The 22,347-nt window shown below is 33.4% G+C and overlaps 1 pseudogene across 1 annotated transcript in view; it reads left to right on the top strand.

The window, feature by feature from the left end:
- Positions 1–6,151: 6,151 nt before the first annotated feature.
- The window catches only part of LOC143257351 (octopamine receptor beta-2R pseudogene), a 35,374-nt pseudogene continuing 19,178 nt past the window's right edge, over positions 6,152–22,347 (top strand). Inside the window, exon 1 of the transcript XR_013031809.1 lies at positions 6,152–8,377. The product of XR_013031809.1 is annotated as an octopamine receptor beta-2R pseudogene (transcript). The remainder of the gene's footprint in view (positions 8,378–22,347) is intronic.

Below are 22,347 nucleotides of genomic sequence, written 5' to 3'. Positions count from 1 at the left end.
TGTAACAATGGTATTCACCTCTTCAGTACTGTAACAATCATATTTACATCTTTAGTACTGTAACAATGACATTCCCATTCTTATTACTGTAACAATGACATTCACCTCTTTAGTACTGTAACAATGATATTCACATCTTTAGCACTGTAACAATGGTATTCACCTCTTTGGTACTGTAACAATGATATATTTTCTTTCAAAGTACTATGACAATGATATTCGTTTCTCCACTACTATAACAATGATATTCTCTATTCCATTACTGTATCAATGACATTCCCATCTTTATTACTGTAACAACGACATTCCTATCTTTATTAGTGTAACAATGATATTCACATTTTTTGTACTATAACATTGACATTCTCCTCTTAGTACAGCAACAATGATATTCTCTTCTCGATTACGGTAACAATGACATTCCCATCCTTATTACTGTAACAATGTCCTTCATTTCTTTAGTACTGTAACAATGATATTCTCTTCTCCATTACTGTAACAATGACATTCCTATCTTAATTACTGTAACAATGAGATTCACCTCTTTTTTATTGTAACAATGATATTTACATCTTTTGTATTGTACAATGATATTCATCTCTTTAGTACTGTAACAATGATCTTTTCTTCTCCAGTACTATAACAATGATATTCACTTCATCTGTACTGCAACAATACTATTCACCTATTTTGTACTGTAACAATACTATTCACCTATTTTGTACTGTAACAATGATATTCACATCTGTAGTACTGTAACAATGATATTCACCTCTTTATTACTGTAACAATGATATTCACATCTGTAGTACTGTAACAATGATATTCACCTCTTAGTACTGTAACAATGACATTCACCTCTTTACTACTGTAACAATGATATTCACATCTTTAGTACTGTAACAATGATATTCACATCTTTAGTACTGTAACAATGATATTCACATCTGTAGTACTGTAACAATGATATTCACCTCTTTAGTACTGTAACAATGATATTCACCTCTTTATTACTGTAACAATGATATTCACATCTGTAGTACTGTAACAATGATATTCACCTCTTAGTACTGTAACAATGACATTCACCTCTTTAGTACTGTAACAATGATATTCAGCTCTTTATTACTGTAATAATGATATTCACCTCTTTACTACTGTAACAATGACATTCCTATCTTTATTACTGTAACAATGACATTCCTATCTTTATTACTGTAACAATGACATTCACCTCTTTATTACTGTAACAATGATATTCACGTCTTTAGTACTGTAACAATGATATTCACCTCTTTATTACTGTAACAATGATATTCACATCTGTAGTACTGTAACAATGATATTCACCTCTTAGTACTGTAACAATGACATTCACCTCTTTAGTACTGTAACAATGATATTCACCTCTTTATTACTGTAATAATGATATTCACCTCTTTACTACTGTAACAATGACATTCCTATCTTTATTACTGTAACAATGACATTCCTATCTTTATTACTGTAACAATGACATTCACCTCTTTATTACTGTAACAATGATATTATCTTTTCAAGTACTATAACAATTATATTTTTTCTTCACTACTGTAACAATGACATTCCCCTTTTAACTACTGTAACAATAATATTCCTTTCTCCAGTACTGTAGAATGATATTCGTATCTTCAGTACTGTAACAATGATATTCACATAATTAGTACTGTATCAATGATATTCACCTCTTAAGTACTATAACAATGATATTCTTTTTTCCACTACTGTGACAATGATATTCTCTTTTCCAGTTGTGCAACAACAATTTTTATTGAACAATGTTTTATTTCACTTATATATCTGTTGTTGATGTTTTATTTGTCATTGATTATTTAACAAATACCTCAAAAATTTAAGTTCTTTTGGGCTAATTTTTTACCAACGAATAGTGGGATTGGCTGTGACATATAACATACCCACGGGTGAAAGGGCGATCATGTTTGGTGTGACGGGGATTTGAACCTGCGACTCTCAGATTACGTGTCGAGTTCTAATTTTTAAGTATTGACCAGAAGGCAGCCAGTCAAGAGCCCCCATAAATCACGATAAGGAGATGAATTTTACTCTTATAACGCCCCATAGTTTATTTGAAGGGTATTATGTCGTATCGCCTGTTCCATCACAAAACTTTGTCACAAAAATTCCCTTATACAGTTCATTTATGGACGCGTTAACCTCAATGCTTTTCGGCAATAGAAAAATCTAGTCTTAATACTATTGAACTATGGAAAACCTAACATCAATGTTGTTGAATTATGAAGAAATTACCCTTAATACTGTTGAACTATGAAAAACCTAACATCAGTATTGTTGAACTATGAAAAACCTAACATCAGTATTGTTGAACTATGAAAAACTTAACATCAATATTGTTGAAATATGAAAAACCTACAATCAATATTTTTAAACTTTGAAACATTTAACATCGGTATTGTTGAACTATGAAACACCCAACATCAGTATTATTGAACTATGAAATCACAAACCTAATATCAATACTTGTCAACTATGAGAACCTAACATCAATACTTTTGCACAATGAAAATCTAGCCCTAATACTGTTGAACTATGAAAACCTACATAACATCAATATTGTTCAATTACGAGAAACCTAACATCAGTGTTGTTGAACTATGAAATCTTCGCCTTAATACATTTGAACTATGAAAACCTAGCCTTAATACTGTTGAGCTATGAAAAACCTAACATCACTGTTTTTGAACTATGAAATCACAAACGTAATCTCGATATTGTTGAACTATGGAAAACATAACATCAATATTGTTAAACTATGAAAAACCTACAATCAATATTGTTAAACTATGGAAAATTTATCATCAGTATTGTTGAACTATGAAACACCCAACATCAGTATTATTGAACCACGAAATCACAAACCTAACATCAATATTACTGAACTGTGAAATCAGAAACTTAACATCAATACTGTTCAACTATGAGAACCTAACATCAATACTTTTGCACAATGAAAATCTAGCTTTAACACTGTTGAACTATGGAAACCTACATAATATCAATATTGTTGAATTTCGAGAAACTTAACATCACTATTATTGAACTATGAAATCCTAGCCTTAATACTGTTGAACTATGAAAACATAGCCTTAATACTGTTGACCTATGAAAAACCTAACATCAATATTGTTAAACTATGAAATCACAAACTTAATATCAATATTGTTGAACTGTGAAATCACAAACGTCACATCAATATTGTTGAACTATGAAATCACAAACCTAACATCAATATTGTTGAACTATGAAATCACAAACCTAACATCAATATTGTTGAACTATGAAATCACAAACCTAACATCAATATTGTTGAACTATGAAATTACAAACCTAACATCAATGTTGTTGAACTATGAAATCACAAACCTAACATTAATATTGTTGAACTATGAAATCACAAACCTAACATCTATATTGTTGAACTATGAAATCACAAACCTAACATCAATATTGTTGAACTATGAAATCACAAACCTAACATCGATATTCTTCAATTAATAAAAAAAATGTATTCTTAAGATGAATATTTCTAATTCTGAAAAGTTCTATTCACGACATTCTATTAGGACCTGGAAACTGGAACATGACTCCATACAGTTTTAATAAAGTTGCCTTAGGAACTATGAACTGGAACATATCTCCAAACAGTTCTGATAGAGTTGCCTTAGAAACTGTGAACTGGAACATTACTTCAAACAGTTTTAATAAATTTATATTAGAAACACGAACATTACTCCAAACAGTTTTAATAAAATTATATTAAGACCAGGAAACTGAAACATTACTCCAAACAGTTTTAATAAAGTTTCGTTGAAATGTGGGAACTGGAACACTAATCCAAAAAGTTTTAATACATTTCTATTAGGAACACGAACATTACTCTAAACAATTTTCATAAAATTCTATTAAGTCCAGGGAACTGAAACATTACTCCAAACAGTTTTAATGAAGTACAATTAGGAACAGGAACATTATTCCAAATAGTTTTAATAAAGTTCTATTAGAACCTGGGAACTGGAAAATTACTATAAACATTTTTCATAAAGTTCTATTACGACCTGGGAACTGGAACATTATTCCAAACAGGTCTGATAAAGGTTTGTTAAGAACTGGGAACTGGAACGTTACTCCAAACCGTTTTGATAAACTTCTATTTCAATCTGCGAACAGAAACATTACTCCAAACAGTATGAATAAAGTTCTATTTGGACCTGATAACTAGAACGGTATTCCAAACAGATTTAATAAAGTTGTATTGGGAACTGGGAACTGGAACATTTATCCAAACAGTTTTAATAAAGCTCTATTATGACCTCTAAACTGGAACATTTATCCAAACAGTTTTAATAAAGCTCTATTATGACCTCTAAACTGAAACATTACTCCAAACAGTTTTATCGGAGTTTGTTAAGACCTGGAATGTGGAACATTACTTCACACTGTTTCAATAAAGGACCAGTGAACTGGTAAATTATTTCAAACAGTTTTATTAAAATTCTATTAGGAACCGGAAACTGGAACATTACTCGAAACAGTTTTAATAAAGTTTTATTAGGAACTGAGAACAGGATCATTTGTTAGGAACTGGAAACTGGAACAAAACACCAAACAGTTTTAATAAGTTATATTACGAACTGGGAACTGGGACATTACTTCAAGCAGTTTTATAGGGGTTTATTAGGAACTGATAAGTGGAATTCCCCTCCAAACATTTTTAATGTAGTTCTGTTAGGAACTGATATCTCCAGCTTTAGTCCAATGAAGGAGGATTTCTCTATGTACTCAGCACTGGTGAGCCGAAGATGTGCTAGTTAGCTGAGAGTCAACATATTGCCTCGTGGATAAAGACCCTATGAATATCTGGTCAACAACAACGAAAATATATTCACGAAACTGAGGTGTTGTTTCGTTTTGATTACTAGCAGAGCCACCTGTTCTCGACAATAGATTTGCTTTATAACCAAATCTATTCGATTTTAACAAAACAAGTTGTTTTATTAAAGATATGTTATCAAAGTGAACAATAATTCAGTGCTTATATTAACTTACTAATTATCGAACTGTTTTTAAACCGTTTAATCTGGGTATGAATCATTGTTTTGAGTAATCGTACATTTTTATCGGTTACAACACATCATAAAAAAAAGACAGAATTATTTATTTTCTGAGCTATAATATTGGAAGTTCCGGAAATAATGAAACGATTTAATTACAATAGTCATGGATTATGTTTTTTTAGTAGGGATCATCTTATAAGCGAACTGGTGCAAAAATAGATTTTTAAAATGTGTCTAAACATCTGAAGAGTGGGGTTGTGTGTATATGGGATGTAGTTGTGTGTACAGTGTACGTGGATCATAATATAAGCTAATATAGTTCAGATGTGTATGAGTCGATATAAATAATAATATATTGGTTATATGTATATTTATTGTTATATAGATGCGCTGTCTCTGTTTAGCTCCATAAGTCTTCAGACTTATCACTGAGAAAACATGCGAGAGAGCATTGGTTATTTTAATTCAAGGCTTAGTAAAACCTTAGTATATTAAAGTTGTGTTACCATTATTATGGTAGTATGGTAAAACAGTTAACTGTCCTGTAGAGATAAATAGATGGTAGTTTCGTTATTACACCACAACTAGCTGCACTCGTTATGAAAATTACCTAATTTCATTCATGTAATAGTAAGATACGTCTTTCAATAGAATTCACATCCATGTGGACCGTACCCCTTTAATATTCACCTTATTCAATGTTTACAAGAAATTCACGAAACAGAACAAGGTTCGTTCAGCAGGCGTTTAATTCATACACGTATTGTGAGATTTAATATCCGGACTTAAGACGGTTCTTCTCTATACAGCTTTTGGTGAAAAAAACCCTGAGTTTCAGGACGTAGACTTCTCATTAAAAAGACTCCGAGTGTCGTTTCGGGATTGGAAGTTCCATTAAGCCTGCTGGTCATAATCAATAATCGGAAAATGGTTAGTTTTGTCGATGTCTAAAGAGGGCGCTAACAGCAGGCCTCTGTATGCGGGCTTCTCCGACAACCTACTCTCTTCAATCGGGAACCACCGATGGGAGCGCAGCGTTGCCTCTAGTACGCGTACAGAATACTTTAATTTCTAGAACTGTTAGAGGATAGCTTAGATTTCAGTACGTCAGATATCATGTCTTCACGTCGGCTCCCTGAACTACTAGAAGTGTAACTGTAACAAGGAGACATTCTCACCTCAAGTAATGTAATAAGAACGTTGTCAAATCTAGTACTGTAACAAGGGGATATTCTTAACTTCAATACTGTAACAAGAACGTTATGAGATCCAGTACTGTAACAAGAACGTTATGAAATCCAGTACTGTAACAAGGAGATATTCTTACCTTCAGTACTGTAACAAGGAGATATTCTTACCTTCAGTATTGTAACAAGGAGATATCCTTATCTTTTGTACTGTAACTAGGAGATATTCTTACCTTCAGCTCTGTAACAAGGAGATATTCTTACCTTCAGTATTGTAACAAGGAGATATTCTTACCTTCAGCTCTGTAACAAGGAGATATTCTTACCTCCAGTACTGTAACAAGGAGATATTCTTACCTCCAGTACTGTAACTAGGAGGTATTCTTACATCCAGTACTGTAACTAGGAGGTATTCTTACATCCAGTACTGTAACAATGATACTGTAATAAATATAAACTTCTAACCATCACGTTAATCTTGGTGTACTATTTCTCTCTTGCTCTATTCAACCAGAACACTCCGACACTTGGATCTATGTTACTGATGTCCTAACTTTTGTTTTCATTGTAAGTAAGATACCTGTCCCTTTGAAAGTAGTTTTTAATCAACCGCTCTGTAGTAATATTATTTCAAACCTGAAAATGACAGACTCGGTTGTTAATCACGGACATTCGTCAGAGATAGAAAACTCTACTTTTCATTCCCAGGGCGGGGGCGAGCCCCATAATGATAGTTTATTTTTGGAGGAGTACTCGTTGGAGTCAGTGGCTACGACAGTGGCTAAATCTCTTGTTATGTGCGCTATTATATTGTGCGCTGTATTTGGAAACATTTTGGTTATCGTTAGCGTTTACCGACACCGCAGGCTTCACCTGACAACGAACTATTTTATTGTATCCTTGGCCTTTGCAGATACTTTAGTAGCTTTAGTTGCTATGTCATTCAATGCTAGTCTTACCATTGCTGGGAGATGGCTCTTCGATCAGACCACGTGTAAACTATGGAACTCGTGTGATGTCCTCTTCTCCACAGCGTCTATAATGCATCTTTGCTGTATCAGTGTGGATAGATATTATGCTATAATTAGACCTCTAGAGTATCCGCTGAAAATGACCAATGTCCGAGTTTACATCATGCTCACCTGTGTATGGGTGTCCGCGGGGCTGATATCTTTCATCCCTATATTCTTAGGATGGTATACCACATCGGAGAACCTCGAGTTTCAACAGCTCAACCCACACACCTGCGAGTTCATCGTCAACAAACTTTACGCCATCATCTCGTCCAGTGTGTCGTTCTGGATTCCTTGCTTCATCATGGTCTTTACCTACTGGAAGATCTACATGGAAGCTACCCGCCAGGAGAAAATGCTGTGCAGGTCGCAGGCGGCGTACGTACCTCCGAGCAGCGCTCGGAACAGCACGGACGCCCGGTTTAGCTCTGATCAAACGGCTTCTACCAACTTGTTAGCTCCACCCGTCCACCGAACATCGTGTGTGGACGATTCGGAAAACGGGCGCTCAACCCCAACTAAACGAGCAATAAACAAGATGAAACGAGAGCACAAAGCGGCCAAGACCCTGGGGATAATAATGGGAGCATTTATTCTGTGCTGGCTACCCTTCTTCTTATGGTACGTGTCGGTATCGCTTTGTGGAGATAAGTGTTTCACACCAGGGACTCTAGTGGACACTCTCTTTTGGATTGGTTACTTCAATTCCTGTCTCAATCCAATAATCTACGCTTACTTCAATAAAGATTTCCGAGAAGCGTTTAAAGAAACGCTACAATCGGCGACTTGCAAGTGTCATTGGCCAAAATGGAAACTGATCCGTCGACATAGTAATGACTACAACATCGAATGCACCCACGTCTGAGATACAGTGCAACATCGAGTGCATGTCTCAGATACAGAACGCTAGAGTAAAACGTTTTCTTTATAAAAAAGCAATAGCTCCGTATTTAACTGTATTTATAGTTTTATGAGCAGAAAACCAGACTTCAATGTGTGTTCTTGTAGAAAATGTGACCAAGGACAATCTCCAAATCTACTAAGGGTGAGTTTCTTTTGTTCTAACCTTTATCTAGACAGTTAAATTATCATGGTTAAAAATTGTTATATTACTTGATAACGATGTAGAATCTGCTGGCTTATGTAAAAAACACTTTTCTACTGGACAGAATATTCACATATTCAAAACTGTAACAATAATATTCCCTCTTTAATACTGAAACAATGACATTCCCACCTTTAGTACTCCAACAATGATATTCACATCTTTAAAACTGTAACAATGATATTCACATCTTTAGTACTGAAACAATGACATTCCCAACTTTAGTACTCCAACAATGATATTCACATCTTTAAAACTGTAACAATAATATTCACATCTTTAAAACTGTAACAATGATATTCACATCTTTAGTAATGTAACAATTATATTCTGTTCTCCAGTACTATAACAATGACATTCACATCTCTAAAACTGAAACAATAATATTCACATATTTAGTACTGCAACAATGATATTCACATCTCTAAAACTGTAACAATGACATTCATATCTATAGCACTGTAACAATGGATTTCCCACCTTTGGTACTGCAACAATGATATTCACATCTCTAAGACTATAACAATGATATTCACGTCTTTAGTACTGTAACAATTATATTCTCTTCTCCAGTACTATAACAATTACATTCCTATCTTTAGTACTGTAACAATGATATTCTCTTCTCCACTACTGTAAGAATGATATTCGTATATTTAGTACAGTAACAATGATATTCTCTTCTTCACTACTGTAAGAATGATATTCGTATCTTTAGTACTGTAACAATTATATTCACATCTTTAGTACTGTAAGAATTATATTATATTCTCCAGTACTATAACAATAACATTCACATCTTTAGCACTGAAACATTGACATTCACCACTTTAGTACTCTAACAATGATATTCTCTTTTCCACTACTTTAACAATGATATTCTCTTTTCCACTACTTTAACAATGACATTCATATCTATAGCACTTAACAATGGCATTCCCACCTTTGGTACTGCAACAATGATATTTACACATTTAAAATTGTAACAATGATATTAACATCTTTAGTACTGTAACATTGATATTCACCTTTTTATTAGTGTAACAATAATATTCACATCTTTAGTACTGTAACAATGATATTCATATCTTTAGTACTGTAACAATGATATTCACTTCTCCAGTACTGTAACAATAACATTCACATCTTTAGTACTGTAACAATGATATTCTCTTTTTTAGTACTGTAACAATAACATTCACATCTTTAGTACTATAACAATGATATTCTCTTCTTTAGTACTGTAACAGTGATATTCACATCTTTAATCCTGTGACAATGATATTCTCTTCTTCACTATTGCAACAATGACATTCACATCTTTAGTACTGTAACAATTATATTACATTCTCCAGCTCTATAACAATAATATTCACATCTTTAGTACTGTAAGGATGATATTCACATCTTTAGTACTGCAACAATAATATTCACATCTTTAGTACTGCAACAATGATATTCACATCTCTAAAACTGTAACAATGACATTCATATCTATAGCACTGTAACAATGGATTTCCCACCTTTGGTACTGCAACAATGATATTCACATCTCTAAGACTATAACAATGATATTCACGTCTTTAGTACTGTAACAATTATATTCTCTTCTCCAGTACTATAACAATTACATTCCTATCTTTAGTACTGTAACAATGATATTCTCTTCTCCACTACTGTAAGAATGATATTCGTATATTTAGTACAGTAACAATGATATTCTCTTCTTCACTACTGTAAGAATGATATTCGTATCTTTAGTACTGTAACAATTATATTCACATCTTTAGTACTGTAAGAATTATATTATATTCTCCAGTACTATAACAATAACATTCACATCTTTAGCACTGAAACATTGACATTCACCACTTTAGTACTCTAACAATGATATTCTCTTTTCCACTACTTTAACAATGATATTCTCTTTTCCACTACTTTAACAATGACATTCATATCTATAGCACTTAACAATGGCATTCCCACCCTTGGTACTGCAACAATGATATTTACACATTTAAAATTGTAACAATGATATTAACATCTTTAGTACTGTAACATTGATATTCACCTTTTTATTAGTGTAACAATAATATTCACATCTTTAGTACTGTAACAATGATATTCATATCTTTAGTACTGTAACAATGATATTCACTTCTCCAGTACTGTAACAATAACATTCACATCTTTAGTACTGTAACAATGATATTCTCTTTTTTAGTACTGTAACAATAACATTCACATCTTTAGTACTATAACAATGATATTCTCTTCTTTAGTACTGTAACAGTGATATTCACATCTTTAATCCTGTGACAATGATATTCTCTTCTTCACTATTGCAACAATGACATTCACATCTTTAGTACTGTAACAATTATATTACATTCTCCAGCTCTATAACAATAATATTCACATCTTTAGTACTGTAAGGATGATATTCACATCTTTAGTACTGCAACAATAATATTCACATCTTTAGTACTGTAACAATGATATTCACATCTTTAGTACTGTAACAATGATATTCTCTTCTCTAGTACTGTAACAATGATATTCACATCTTTAGTACTGTAACAATGATATTCTCTTCTCTAGTACTATAACAATGATATTCTCTTCCTCAGTACTGTAACAATAACATTCACATCTTTAGTACTATAACAATGATATTCTCTTCTCCACTACTGTAACAATGATATTCTCTTCTTCAGTACTGTAACAATAAAATTCACATCTTTAGTACTGTAACAATGATATTCTCTTCTCCACTACTGTAACAATGACATTCACATCTTTAGTACTGTAACAATTATATTATATTCTTCAGTTGTATAACAATAATATTCACATCTTTAGTACTGTAAGAATGATATTCACATCTTTAGTACTGCAGCAATAATATTCACATATTTAGTACTGTAACAATGATATTCACATATTTAGTACTGTAACAATGATATTCTCTTCTCTAGTACTGTAACAATGATATTCTCTTCTCTAGTACTGTAACAATGATATTCACATCTTTAGTACTGTAACAATGATATTCTCTTCTCTAGTACTGTAACAATGATATTCTCTTCTCTAGTACTGTAACAATGATATTCACATCTTTAGTACTGTAACAATAATATTCACATCTTTAGTACTGTAACAATAATATTCACATTTTTAGTACTGTAACAATGATATTCACATCTATAGCACTGTAACAATGGATTTCCCACCTTTGGTTCTGCAACAATGATATTCACATCTCTAAAACTGTAACAATGATATTCTCGTCTTTAGTACTGTAACAATTATATTCTCTTATCCAGTACTATAACAATTACATTCCTATCTTTAGTACTGTAACAATGATATTTTCTTCTCCACTACTGTAAGAATGATATTCGTATCTTTAGTACTGTAACAATTATATTCACATCTTTAGTACTGTAAGAATTAGATTCTCTTCTCCAGTACTATAACAATAACATTCACATCTATAGCACTGAAACAATGACATTCACCACTTTAGTACTCTAACAATGATATTCTCTTTTCTACTACTTTAACAATGACATTCATATCTATAGCACTTAATAATGACATTCCCACCTTTGGTACTGCAACAATGATATTTACATCTCTAAAACTGTAACAATGATATTAACATCTTTAGTACTGTAACAATAATATTCACATCTTTAGTACTGTAACAATGATATTCACATCTTTAGTACTGTAACAATGATATTCTCTTCTCTAGTAGTGTAAAAATGAATTTCCGACAATGGTGTAACTGTTTTGTCTGCTATGACAAATCGAACCTCAGACCTCAGATTTTAGCATTGTCGACCAGAGTTGTGCCATCCTGTTGAAACATGTGGTTTGACTTTTTGAGTTTCATTTATTATGCTTTCTATTAAATAGTATTTCTTACTTTTTGTTTTATCGTATTCTCTATCAAACTCCGAACAATCTCCAAGTTGACGAAACGTGGTTTTAATTTTTCGTTGTTTCGAGTTACCTGCACGAATTTCTCTGATTAAATTTTTCCTTATACACACACCTGTTATTCGTCTATATCAGGCATGACCAGCTGGATCAAGGCGTTCGACTCGTAATACAAGGGTCGCAGGTTCGAATCGTGATCACACCACATATGCTCGCACTCAAGAGTGAGCGGCGGGTGGTGAGGACTAGCTGCCTTCCCTCTAGTCTTATACTACTAAATTAGGAACGGCTAGCACAGATAGCCCTCGAGTAGCTTTGTGCGAAATTCAAAAAAACAAACAAACTCACCGTCAAAGTCGACTCGGTGATACGTTTGAAGACTTGTGAGGCTAGAAATTAGCTAACTGGGGACAACAGAAATAGCATACTTAACAATAAACAGATACGGGATAAGATTTGAATAATATAATAACATGAAATTATAAGTTTATAGAAATAATAACAAAAGGGCGCGCTCTTTCTTAATTTGTGTAACTTCTTATAATTTTTAAAACCTTTTGTGTTTAAGTTATCTTTGTTTCTACTGCCATCTATTGGAGAAAGAAGTGTATTGTGGTACCTAAATAAAGAAAACTATAATTTAATTTTTGAACTTGAACTTTATTATGGTGAATAAAAGAAATAACAAAATAAAAAGTATTTTTTCTTAAATTTCTTTTCGTTGTAAAGTTTCAAAGTGTTTCATTTCTTGAAAGTGAATTAACCAGTTAGTAACTATAATTATACGTCACAAAACATTTCTGTCAGTTTAATATTATTCAAAGAAACTGACTTATCGCAACAATTTGTTCACAGTTGCTTTTGTTTGTTTGTTTTTTCTGAGACGTAGAGTCGAATTCCCTGGAACGTATCGATATTTTTACGGGAGTATCAGATAATGTCGTAGTATATTAGCGTTACGCATGCGCACTTATTTTTTTTTGTAGTTGCACATGCGCACTTCAATAACTTTTTTTTCAGATTAGCTCAATGCTTTATAGATGGCATCATTGAAATGCGATTTCCTTTTTACCCCGTTTACTTTTCTCAATTTTTCGGTCTCATTGTAAAAATGACAGATTTAAGACTACTGAATAAAATGAAATCTTCCACAATTGAGGGAATTGCTAGAGCTTCGAATAATTACATGAAACATCTGATTTCTTTATGATAATTTATATCTCTGCATCGATAAATCGATATGGAGTGTTCAGTCTTCTCAGCCGATGTTGTGATGACGTTATTATTATATTGTGAAGTTAAGTGCATGTGACGATAAAAGTCGTACAGAGACGTTGATATACAATGACGTGGAAACTAAATAACATGTATTAGTTAACAACGACTGTCTTAGTTTATAAAATATTAGATTACAGAATTGCGTGTTTAAGTAAATAATGGCCAATCATTGATCACATATCATGTTCGCCATACATTTTAACCAGTCAATTATCACGTAACACTGAAGGGAAAACTCCTCTATGGCTGTTCTTTGATAACACAAGGAAAATGCGTTGATTCTTTTTTGAATTTTATGTATTTTAATTTCGCAAGGGCTAGAAATCTTTCGTAATTGAATCTAAGACTGAATTTCAACTGAAAAGTAAAGAGGTACGCCTATCTAGTAATGTGTCTTAATATGTGATTGGTTCATTTTTCGATAGCTATCCACTTCTGTATTGTTTTCGATTAATAAACCCAATACATATAGCATACAGCCCACCCATATAAGAATATTAATATCGCTTTCTTTTGGCCATGTGGGTTAAGGCGTTCCACTCGTAATCTAAGGGTCGCGGGCTCGAATTCCCGTCGCACCAAACATGCTCACCCTTCTTTCAGCCGTGGGGGCGTTATAATGTTACGGTCAATCCCACTATTCGTTGGTAAAAGAGTAGCCCAAGAGTTGGCGGTGAGTGGTTATGACTAGCTACCTTCCCTCTAGTCTTGCACTGCAAAATAAGGGACGGTTAGCGCAGATAGCTCTCGTGTAACTTTGCGCGAAATTCAAAACCAAACAAACTGATGAGAGTTGGAGTTCCCCAAAACCGATAACACCCATTGGTAAATGAAATGATAGGTTTGGTGTCTGTTATATTAATATTTAGAATTCGAGAAAAATGTCCAGATAAAAATCAGTCGTTCAGTTTTCTGCGATAAGTCGTAGAACAATAATAATAAACAAATTACACTTTAAGTTTAAAAGTAAGCTAAAATATTACCAGTTAAAAGTAGGTTAAAATATTTAACTTAACTGTTAAATTAAATTTTATTAGATGATTAAGTTATATTCACTTAACATAATTTTAAATTCAGTGCAATAACAAAAATTGAAAATATATAAATATAGGCACTGTTATTACACCAATCATACACAGGTTTATAGGAACTTCGCGAATGTTAATCCATTTCACTCATATGAAAAACACAGGTTTTTTTTTTTGTGAATAATTAGCTCATTCCGGCTTTAACAGATATTTCTGTTCCGTTAAAGGCCTGGTATGGCCAGGTGGTTAAGAGTCGCGGGTTCAAATCCCCGTCACACCAGTTACGCTCGATCTTTCAGCTGTGGGGACGTTATAATGTTATGATCAATCTCATTATTCACTGGTATGAGAATAGCCCCAGAGATGGCGATGATGGTCACAGGAGATAGCTCGATATGGTTTTGCTATAAGAACACGCAGCCATACAGTGAGAGGTGGATGAAGGGGGAGCTAATTCGTTTATCTTCATATTCCATCAATGAAGGACATGCCCGGCATGGCCAGGTGGCTAGTGCGCTCGACCCATAATCTGACAGTTGCGGGTTCGAATCCCCGTCACACCAAACAGGCTCGCTTTTTCAGCCTTGGAGTCATTATAAGTGACAGTTCATCCTACTGTTCGTTGGTAAATGAATAGCCCAAGAGTTGGCGGAGGGTGGTGATCACTAATTGCCTTCCCTCTAGTCTTACACTGCTAAATTAGGGACGGCTAGCACAGATAGCCCTCGAGTAGCTTTGCGCAAAATTTAAAAGCAAACAAACAAATTTTCGTCAAAAGGAATATTTCTTTTTAAATTGCGCAGCGACTTGTACCTCGTGCAAAATGAGATCGATTGATAGGCTTCTTTATTAATCAATCACAGGTGGTGGCGTCAAGAAGAACGCTGGTAGTGTTACAAGTTTCAGTTTGGGTTCAGAGAATGTTCTTATATGTGTTTAAATTGAAAGAATTCCGTGTCGCTTCACTTGAAAATAAACTGTGATAACGTTTTAAGTCAAGTGTTTCTTATGACGTTAGCGAGAAATACTATACACAAATCATTAACATACATGCTATATTTTACCACATAAGTTCCAAATAATAGTAAATTAACAGATGTAAACAGAAAGATAGACAGAGAGACTGAATGATATGTAGATTAATACACACGCAGATAGATAGATGACACAGGTAAGTAAATATATAAACACGTAGCTAAGTATATAACAGCGCATATAGATAGACGTTCAGATCAACGCAAAGATGGTCAGATACATATATATGGCGGACGCATAGATAGGTAAATACATAAATAGACAGAAAGAGAGCTAAATAAATATATAGATAGATAAACAAACACATAGTAGCAGGTATATAAACAAAGACAGCTGGATAGATAAACACACAAATAAATTTATAGCTACATAAATGGATGGAAGACGGATAGATAGATAGATAAATAGATATAAATAGGTAGAGATAAATACGCAGATAATTTGGAATAAGCCACTTTGACATGTTATTCTGTTTATCATAAAGAGATTGACAGTTATTTCTATTCTATGTGATTCCTTTGGTGTTAAGTTAGTTACAGGTAATCCGATTACACTATACAAATATTAGCACACTTAACACCATCAAACAGATTATGAGAAATGAACTAAATGCTTTAGTCAAACATCGGCACGTATCTGTGTAACAAAACACTGTCACGTGACGACATTAAATGTCTTTTCTTACATTTATTTTATTATTTTTAATAATGTAGATCCTATAACTTCAACATCGGCACGTATCTGTGTAACAAAACACTGTCACGTGACGACATTCAATGTCTTTTCTTACATTTATTATTATTATTTTTAATAATGTAGATCCTATAACTTCAACGTATGAGACGTCTTGTGCAAAAACATTTTTATTTCGTCTAAACAACTGAACGAAGTTACATTAGATAATGTTTCTTCTTTTGTCTAGTCGTACTTAAGTTTTTTACGTTTTTCTGGTTGATTCAAACCTCTGATTTATTATTATTATATATTAGAATGCCTAATTCAAAGTGGTTTCATTTTTCATTTCAATAGCTGGAAATTCTCTGATTAAATATATTATCTGATGACGTGTCAAAAACTAAAGAAATGGGCAGAGCCCTGGAAACTAATTTAAGCTGTGGAAGTATAAAACAGTCAATAAATATGATTTGGATTTGCTTATTTGTTATAAATCACAATGTTATAAGGCCCGGCATGGCCAGGTGGGTTAAGGCGTTTGACTCGTAATCCGAGGGTCACGGGTTCGAGTCCCGGTCGCTCACCAAACATGCTCGCCCTTTCAGCCGTGGGAACGTCATAATGTGCGGTCAATCCCACTATTCGTTGGTAAAGGAGTAGCCCAAGAGTTGGTGGTGGGTGGTGATGACTAGCTGCCTTCCCTCTAGTCTTACACTGCTAAATTAGGGATGGCTAGCGCAAATAGCCCTTGAGTACCTTTGCGCGAAATTCAAAAAAACAAATACAAAGTTACAAGACGGGCTATCTGCTCTTTGCTAAACCATGAATCCCTGAGGGTTAAGGGTTGGGAGAGATGAATATGAAACTCCTATGATCGATTTTAAATTACCACATAAGTCTTAAATAAAAGTAAATTAACAGATGTAGATAGAAAGAAAGACAGAGACACTGAATGATATGTAGATTAATACACACACAGATAGATAGATGACACAGGTATGTAGATGGTGTTTTAAGCTATTTAATGCTTAAGAAAGTGAAAGGTACGTGGCGCTCTAAACTGTTTAATGCTGGAGAAAGAAAGTGAAATGTAGATGGCACTGTAAACTATTTAACGTTGGAGAAAGGTCACGCATATTTCTGTGACTAGAAATTTATTTAAACAGCTAACAGATACATTTAAAACATTCTACTTTGTTTATCAGATCAGATAAACAACTTAAATTATGGATATCCTATTCCCTGGATCCCATTATAGTATATTGACTTTCATGTTGGTCACGTCCAATAAATATACTCAAGTAACTGATTCTATGGCATTCTTCGCGACTCTTTACCAGGACTTTTCTGTCACGTGCAATAATGGCCGGAGAGGATATTTTGAACGTCTGTCATGCTAAAGTGATTCAGTTTATTCACTAAGAAAAATTTTATCACGTGTCAGATGCAGCTTGGTGCTTCTTTCCTGAACGCCCTCTGGTGGCTAAGCGACACGCTTAACACTTATAACGCTAAGATTTGGGGAACGACCTCTGCAGTAGGAACAGCGATGGTAGTACATCATGTAGCTTTCTCTCGTTCTTCTCTTGATATATGAAAAACTTATACGGCTAATTCTGAAGCGAAATATAGTTGAAATAATGACAAAAATCGAAATAAGAAAAAACAAATAATGGCAGTACCTTATTTTCTTTATTTTTTATTTGCATCTTTTTATGTTTATCTTTTTCTTATTCTTATTTTAACTGAAGTTAAGACTGATAGACGGTGTATCCCCACTGCAATGTGGGTCCCACTTCTTCAGTCACCTCCAAAATCTAGGATAGATTTTATAATCCCACGTTGTAGCTTGTACTCTGAGATCTTTTTTTTTTAAAAATGCATCGAATTTTGTTTAATTTTAATGTGTTTTGGATAAAAAAAAATAGAATTATAATATAAATAATCAAAGATTAGGATTTGCTGTTTTTAACAGTCCTTCCTCATGAGTTTGTTTATTCATTTAACTACATTTAAATGTATTTATTTAATTTTACTATATATATATATTATTTCTTGCTCACTAAAAGCATTCTGTGCACTAGATGGGGAGTATCCCCCCTTACTGTGCTCCTCACGATCAAGTCAAACATCACTTGAAGCATTGGTTACAGTAATAACAACCTAGCAACAAATGAGTCACAAGATCTGTCTCAGTAACCGACTACACTAACAAAAGAGGAACCTTGCTGGTTGATGTTGTCAAAATCTGTACTCGAATCCTTTTGTTTCCTTCCACAGTGTGTTACGTTTATCGAAACAAAAGCACTGCATGTTACCATTATCTCCATAAATTACAATTGTAAATGGTTTACGATTATATTCATGCAAGCAAACAAAGAAACAAACAAAACAGTATTGTAAACTGGCTCTGTGAAATAAAACGCTACGTCAAACTCACAACTGACGTAAGCAAGCCGTAACGATAATTTACTTCTAACATAATTAGGAACTAACCTTGTAATGAGTATATCTAATTTAATGTGCCGTTCGTACTTATAATGATTAGAATACATTGATTCATCAATTGGGTGACTTTACTGTTAGCGATATTTTCGGCCGTAATCCTACTAATGTATCACTACTTTCGGCCAGCTTGGGATATATAGGTTAGTCCCAAGTCCATATACTATACGAAGGATATTTGCAATCCTCATGGTTGTAAAAATATATATAAAATGATAAATAATAAAAATAAATAAGATATTATATATTAAACAATTTACTTGAAGTTAATTTAAGTGAATAAAATAATGTCGGTAAAAATGAAAGGGAGATCCAGAACAAATAGGTTTTTGAGGAATATCACTAACCAAGAAGACGACGATTTAGGCTATTATTAGGCTTCACTAAACCAATGACTGCTGCAAATCGATGAATCGAAATTGCTGATGAATGTTTCAACGACTGTCGATAAAAAAAATACGATTATAGTTCAAATTGGAGTTCGTATGTTGCAAATCTAAATGGCCTAGACGCTCAAAAGGCTTAGCAAGCTTTCTACGTGGTTATGTATGTGACGGATTACCAACTTCTGATAAATTAATTCAGAGACGCGAGAGGAAGCAGCCGAGAAGTGTATTGATAAAAGAAACAGTAGAAGAAAAACAACAAAGGTCCGAATTACAATAACAATATTGTAAATATGAATGATGAACAAGTTGTGCGTGATGATAAAAATGACCACATGGGTTTTTATGAAGAAAGTGAATATGTAATAAAATAATGGAAACTGTATATGATATCAGAGACGTTTCTGGAATAGACAGTTCCTTGACGAGAAATATCACGAAAGTGAATCTTTTAACCTTGTTTTTAATAAAGCAAGTCGTACAGTTACTTTCAGCGTTCTGGAACTAAAGGAAACGTGCTCCATTATCAATATTTAGTGTTAAACATATTTGTTTATTTTAGGGCAAAGCCACACTGGGCTGTTTGCTGAGTCCATTGCGGGAAATCGAACCCCGAATTTTAGCATTGTAATTTTGAAAACACAGGAAAACAATCTGCAAAAATATATCGGGAGAAATAATATTCACTAGCAGCTTAGAGAAAAATATACTTGAAGTACAATCGATACTTCTACTCATTGTATCCAGTGAAGGGTGTTAACAGCGCCACGGTGTGTTTCGCTACAGAATGACAGAGTTTTCAGTGTATATATGTAAAGTCAATATCAAAACCTAATAGACTATCCGATGGCTCTTTTTGATACAGTACCTTGTAAACACATTCCGATAGTGTATTTTATTTTTCATATGTAGTTAATGTGACTAGATACATCGATATTTACAGGAGACATATCGTTACTTGTACTCACTATTTATCTCTAAAAACAGTTGTGGATGTTTATCATTAATACCTTCATTTAACTATATTTCCATACTCGATGTGATCACTTCCTCTCCCGATTCAAAATGTTACCCAGTTTTTCTAAACCCTAGAAGTCAATAAATTCAACAAAAGTTAAAGAATACAATATAAATTACATTATACAACAAATAAGAACTACAGTGGCACTCGATAGAGCGTGTGCTTACATTCTTGACTGATTTATAGAATAAATATGGATACGGATTTTTTTTTCATGGTTTTGCTGTGACCTTGACATTTAACTTTCACTCTCCAAAAAGTAAGCACTTATACGTTTGCCCATAGTAAAAACGTATGCTAACTTTTGTCAAAATCCACTTAACCGGCAAACACACACAGGGGTGCAAACATAATGTGGATCTAGTTTCTGTGGCGGAAGTAACTACCTGTTTGCTCATTTTAACGTATGACTACCAAACGGCCTCTCTGCTCTGTGTCTCTCAGTTTTAATCTTACCAAACAGAAACATGCCTTGCAAAACGAAGTTCAATCGTAGATTAAATACAGTAAAAATATTATTGTGTGGTTTTTATAACAACTCCGGAAATAAATTGAATATATATAAAAATAAATCTTAAGTTTCCATTGTTCAATACAAATGGAAATTGAATGCAATCAGTTTACAATAATCGACCTCGCGTGGCTCAGAGAGAAATCTGCAGGCTTTAAAATTCAGGTTTCCATAATTGTAGCGTGCAGAGCACAGAGAGCCCATTGTTATATTCTTTACTGTTTAACAACTGGGATGCACAGTTGTTATAATATATTAAATTATTTACAATTTCATATAAAACATTCTTAACATTTAAACATAGTGACCTTTTCTTCGTATGTTTAATTTGTCTATATATTTTTTATCAAGGCAGTTAATAAAATCAATATTATTAAATCATCTACATCTTTGTTTATTTCTGTATTAAACATGACTTCATATATATATAACTTGAATAAATTTGAAATAATAATGGACCTAAAATAGATACCTAGAAGACCGCGTAAGGAGGCCTGGCATGGCCAGGTGGTTAAGGCACTCGATTCGTAATCTGAGGGTCGTAGGTTCGCATCCAAGTCACACCAAATATACTCGCACTTTCAGTCATAGAAGGCGTTATAATGTGGCGGTCAATACCACTGTTCGTTGGTAAAAGAGCAGTCCAAAAGTTGGCGGCGGGTGGTGATGACTAGCCGCTTTCCCTCTAGTCTTACACTCCTAAATTAGGGACGGCTAGGACAGATACCCCTCGTGTAGCTGTGCGCGAAAATCAAAACAAACAATCTTCATAAATAATTTATATTCAATAACTTGTGACTGTATTAATTTTCACTAATTATTTTCTTGTGTTTAATACATATTTTAAACTAATTTTTCTTGCAAAGGTTTATCAAAATCTCTCGATAGATCTAACAAAAAATACATGTTAAGTTGTGTTCATTAATACAATTAATTTATCTCCATATATAACAAACTGAAGAGAACAACAAATTTCGTGATCTCCTCGTGGAACACGAGACAACTGAGTTTATACAGGCCTTTCCCACATATCTTACATTAGATATCGTAATCTGAGGGTTGCGGGTTCGAATCCCCAATACACCAAACATGATTGCCTTTCCAGCTTTGGAAGTATTATTATGTGACGGTCAATCCCACTATTCGCTGGTAAAAGAATATCCCAAAAGTTGGTCAGCTCTATCCTTTTACCGTTAAATTAGAGACGCTTAACCCAGACAAACACCTCGTAGCTAACCCAAACAGATTCCCTGCAACGTTGCTCAAAGTTCAAAACTAAAACCAATGGTATATTGACCAACCATTGTTCTTATCGGTACTAATTTATCAATATTACGTTTTATAATGATAGCTTTTCAATATTTTAAAAGTTTTATATATTTTGATAATATATTATTTCCCTGTCAGTTTGAGATACTACTTACATTATCGACTGATTTTGTCTCAGTAACCAAAGTGTATTAGGTTACTGTTAATATTTTTGCAAAAAGGAAAAAAAAATTCTTTTATTTCATAAACTTCAG

The sequence above is a fragment of the Tachypleus tridentatus genome, chromosome 7 (assembly GCF_004210375.1).
Source record: "Tachypleus tridentatus isolate NWPU-2018 chromosome 7, ASM421037v1, whole genome shotgun sequence".
NCBI classification, from domain to species: domain Eukaryota; kingdom Metazoa; phylum Arthropoda; class Merostomata; order Xiphosura; family Limulidae; genus Tachypleus; species Tachypleus tridentatus.
Note: the sequence above shows the minus strand (reverse complement) of the source record. Positions and strands in the feature narration are given on the sequence as shown.